This window comes from Schistocerca piceifrons, unplaced genomic scaffold, assembly GCF_021461385.2.
Source record: "Schistocerca piceifrons isolate TAMUIC-IGC-003096 unplaced genomic scaffold, iqSchPice1.1 HiC_scaffold_941, whole genome shotgun sequence".
Classification (NCBI taxonomy): Eukaryota; Metazoa; Arthropoda; class Insecta; order Orthoptera; family Acrididae; genus Schistocerca; species Schistocerca piceifrons.
This window is the reverse complement of record NW_025729214.1, coordinates 40001-45000: the sequence shown is the minus strand read 5'-3', so window position 1 is coordinate 45000 and position 5000 is coordinate 40001. Positions and strand designations below refer to the sequence as shown.

Genomic DNA, 5000 nt, shown 5'->3' with positions numbered 1-5000 from the left:
GGCAAATGCTTTCGCTTCTGTTCGTCTTGCGACGATCCAAGAATTTCACCTCTAACGTCGCAATACGAATGCCCCCGCCTGTCCCTATTAATCATTACCTCGGGTTCCGAAAACCAACAAAATAGAACCGAGGTCCTATTCCATTATTCCATGCACACAGTATTCAGGCGGGCTTGCCTGCTTTAAGCACTCTAATTTGTTCAAAGTAAACGTGCCGGCCCACCGAGACACTCAATAAAGAGCACCCTGGTAGGATTTCAACGGGGTCCGCCTCGGGACGCACGAGCACGCACGGGGCGGTCGCACGCCTTCGGCTCGCCCCACCGGCAGGACGTCCCACGATACATGCCAGTTAAACACCGACGGGCGGTGAACCAACAGCGTGGGACACAAATCCAACTACGAGCTTTTTAACCGCAACAACTTTAATATACGCTATTGGAGCTGGAATTACCGCGGCTGCTGGCACCAGACTTGCCCTCCAATAGATACTCGTTAAAGGATTTAAAGTGTACTCATTCCGATTACGGGGCCTCGGATGAGTCCCGTATCGTTATTTTTCGTCACTACCTCCCCGTGCCGGGAGTGGGTAATTTGCGCGCCTGCTGCCTTCCTTGGATGTGGTAGCCGTTTCTCAGGCTCCCTCTCCGGAATCGAACCCTGATTCCCCGTTACCCGTTACAACCATGGTAGGCGCAGAACCTACCATCGACAGTTGATAAGGCAGACATTTGAAAGATGCGTCGCCGGTACGAGGACCGTGCGATCAGCCCAAAGTTATTCAGAGTCACCAAGGCAAACGGACCGGACGAGCCGACCGATTGGTTTTGATCTAATAAAAGCGTCCCTTCCATCTCTGGTCGGGACTCTGTTTGCATGTATTAGCTCTAGAATTACCACAGTTATCCAAGTAACGTGGGTACGATCTAAGGAACCATAACTGATTTAATGAGCCATTCGCGGTTTCACCTTAATGCGGCTTGTACTGAGACATGCATGGCTTAATCTTTGAGACAAGCATATGACTACTGGCAGGATCAACCAGGGAGCTGCGTCAACTAGAGCTGAGCAGCCGGCCGCCCGGGAGTGTGTCCCGGGGGCCCGCGCGAACACGCAAGCGTCCGCTCAATCATTCTGCAAACAGGAGGAGGCTGAGCTCCCCTGCACAATACACCTCGAAACCCTCTCAGGTCCCGGCGGCGCGCAGCGCCGTCCCAAGTACTTGGTCGGGTTCGAGAGAGGCGCAATCGCCCGGAGTTAGGCGAGTAGACGCTTTCGGTGCGACCACCCGTGCTCCCAACTGAGCTTGCCGCTGCCGACAGAGGCCCGGGAGCGTGCTGTCGTGGCATTGCCGGCGGGAGACAACACGCGCCACCTACGGTGACCGGCAGCTCCAACGCCAGCGCCACAGAAGGACAAAAGCCCCACTTGGGTGCCGAAGCGAACTCTCCCAGCACAGCGCACGCGCCAACACATCCGCACAGCTGCGATACAAACCACCAGCGAGAACCGCTGGGGCGACCGAGCAGCAGACGGCGTCGCGGCGCCGAGCGCCGGGCGGCAGCGCATCCTCAACGCACACAGTCCTCAATCGGACCAGCACACTGAAGATGTCCACCGCGCTTCGCACCGGGCCCGCGAGGACCTACTTTGGCCGCACGGCGCCGCGCGCAGGGTGCGCCGGCGCGCAGCTGCGACGCCTGCCGCGTCCGTCGGCCGGCGCGCCTGCCACTGGCCGCCCCCACCAGCCGGCTGTAGCGCGTGCGCCCACGCACCGCGCGGCCAGCACGCCGGGAGGCGCCCCCTCACCGGCCGGGGACGGTCCCACCCAGCCACCGCCGCGTATCGCTTCACACCCAGATGCCGTTCAGTTTCGTCGGCATGGTGGGTATCGCTGGAACAACCGGTTAGTACCTCAACCTATCGTCGCCATCACCGATTCACCCCTAGCGAGAACAACCGCACCACAACAGGTTACCATTTGTTCATTTGCGTAACTTCACCAGAAAACGCAGGCGTCCATCGCCATTTGCAACTTCCACGATTATTGCATGCCTGTGTCAGGTGTCACGCCACACTACGTCTGCCCACATACACGCAACAAAATGTGCACGCCTAGACAATACGTGGAAGGTGGCCCCCGTACGTATGCGATGTCCATTGCTCGAACGACTGTCAACCGGCCTCTGTAGCATGTCGCAGATATGGAACGCGGTGCACCATGCCATCACGGTGTGTGAGGAGAGACGACTAGGTCCGAATACATCAACAGACAGCTCATGCTGATCGCCATCCACGGCGTCCGTTCCTCCCACACGTCTCTATGGCGTACCACACTGCAATCCAGCTCTCATAGGGAGACGACACGTAGCTGCGTGCACAATATTTGCACTGTATGGTCCGCCGTTTTTGGGCGCAGTCGTTGTACGGTCACACATGTGCCACGATGTATCATTCAGTACATAAGGACGAATGTGCAGTACAGATTGTGGTTTACGCGTACGACATTAGCGGACAGTTGACACAGGCCGCACCACACACGTAGCCTGAGTACGTCGCATGCGGAGGGCATTGAACATGCAAAGTTCTCACCAACCAGCTTGCGAAGGCAGGGGGCAAGGTGGGGACGTGGGGAGGGGCGGCATGTACGTCCTGCTGCCATCCACATTACAGTGTACAGCAGGAGCATGTGGAAAGTGAGCAAGACTTGCAAGGTGTTTAACATGAAGCGATACACAGGGGAGCGGGGAGTGCGAGTAGCGAACTATATTGCGAGGGTTGCGGGTGGGCAACACTACACTAATTGAACGAGTCGTATAACAATTACAGAGCAGGTTTAGGCGACAACGTGGGTTACGTTAGGCGACAACGTGGGTTAGGTTAAGGCACGACGTGGGTTAGGTTAAGGCACGACATGGGTTAGGTTAAGGCACAACATGGGTTAGGTTAAGGCACAACATGGGTTAGGTTAAGGCACAACATGGGTTAGGTTAAGGGCACAACATGGGTTAGGTTAAGGCACAACATGGGTTAGGTTAAGGCACAACATGGGTTAGGTTAAGGCACAACATGGGTTAGGTTAAGGCACAACATGGGTTAGGTTAAGGCACAACATGGGTTAGGTTAAGGCACAACATGGGTTAGGTTAAGGCACAACATGGGTTAGGTTAAGGCACAACATGGGTTAGGTTAAGGCACAACATGGGTTAGGTTAAGGCACAACATGGGTTAGGTTAAGGCACAACATAGGTTAGGTAAGGCACAACATAGGTTAGGTTAAGGCACAACATGGGTTAGGTTAAGGCACAACATGGGTTAGGTTATAGGCACAACATGGGTTAGGTTAAGGCACAACATGGGTTAGGTTAAGGCACAACATGGGTTAGGTTAAGGCAACAACATGGGTTAGGTTAAGGCACAACATGGGTTAGGTTAAGGCACAACATGGGTTAGGTTAAGGCACAACATGGGTTAGGTTAAGGCACAACATGGGTTAGGTTAAGGCACAACCATGGGTTAGGTTAAGGCACAACATAGGTTAGGTTAAGGCACAACATAGGTTAGGTTAAGGCACAACATAGGTTAGGTTAAGGCACAACATAGGTTAGGTTAAGGCACAACATAGGTTAGGTTAAGGCACAACATAGGTTAGGTTAAGGCACAACATAGGTTAGGTTAAGGCACAACATAGGTTAGGTTAAGGCACAACATAGGTTAGGTTAAGGCACAACATAGGTTAGGTTAAGGCACAACATAGGTTAGGGTTAAGGTACAACATAGGTTAGGTTAAGGTACAACATAGGTTAGGTTAAGGTACAACATAGGTTAGGTTAAGGTACAACATAGGTTAGGTTAAGGTACAACATAGGTTAGGTTAGGTTAGGTTACACGTTGTTGTAAGGAAAGGTGTAGGGGGGGGGCGGGGGCGGCAGGTTCGTTGATAGTGATTATAGTAAGTGAATGCTTGTGACATGATCAGATTTGTCACGTCAGGATGCACCTTTGGCTTATTAGAGGCGGCGCTCCAATTCTATGCTTGTGTCAGACCTGTGTCTTTGACTCATGTCATTGTTGTGCGCTGTGACAGGAGGTACTATTGTGATGTTGGGTGCACCGTTGTATAGGACATGTGTGGGTGTTGGTGCTGATCTGCGCAATGGTGGATGTCGAAAGGGTGGGATATTGTATTTTCCGCATGGACCTCCTGGTCTGGTTGTGATAGTGTGGATTGTGTAATGTGGCGGAGAGGATGCACTGGATGTTGTTCCATGCTGGTGCTTACATATTGTATGTGCGCCCGTTAGAAGCAGAGAGTGGTGCGTGATCAGAGTGGCTGGCTGACGTGTGGTTCCCATTGTGGGCAGACTCTTTCAGCATGTATACGGACAGTTGTATATATATTCTGTAGTTTGATGGCTCTGCATTGATTACTAATCAGCGCCGTGTGTACGGGTAATCTGGTTCCAGTCCAAAATGTTCCATCTGTGTACATTAGTGACAAAGACTCCCCTCATGCAGTGGGGCTCGGTCTGTTATAACTCTTCCGCGTAATATATTTGCCCCACGTTTTTGCGACTGCGAGTGCGAGTGCAACGCGCATGGGGACCGACATGCTGATGGCTCGGTATCGGGACGCCCGTACAGTGAGCAACGCGATCGCGTCTCTCGCTCGTAAGTGGTACAAGGTCGCGGCCTCATGTATAGGGACAGCGGGAATGTCGCATATTGGCAATAACTCTTCATGAAACGCACGTTATAGGGGTGGATTGCACTTTACGAGTGCGGGAAACGTCCGCCGTTCATCCGCTGGAGGTGCGCGTTTGGCGGTTGGGGTGGTGCACGAACGGGTGCGGGTGGAGTCATTGCCGGTCCACGGCTTCGTGCGGCAGAGCCACTGGAGATTGGGTGCTATGGTCGACAGAGGCTGCAGGCTTTGTGGTGGCGTCGAAAGGCGGGCACTGTGGCGCCATCGCTGGTCTTAATCGGCTTGGCGTCGCATA

The 5000-nt window shown here is 53.5% G+C and overlaps 1 non-coding gene across 1 annotated transcript in view; it reads right to left on the bottom strand.

Annotated features, from left to right (window-relative positions):
• The window catches only part of LOC124772495, a 1911-nt gene extending 863 nt beyond the window's left edge, over nt 1–1048 (bottom strand). The window contains exon 1 of the ribosomal RNA XR_007014063.1: nt 1–1048. This exon is cut by the window's left edge and continues 863 nt beyond it. This is a non-coding gene — a ribosomal RNA (small subunit ribosomal RNA).
• Nucleotides 1049–5000: the final 3952 nt, after the last annotated feature.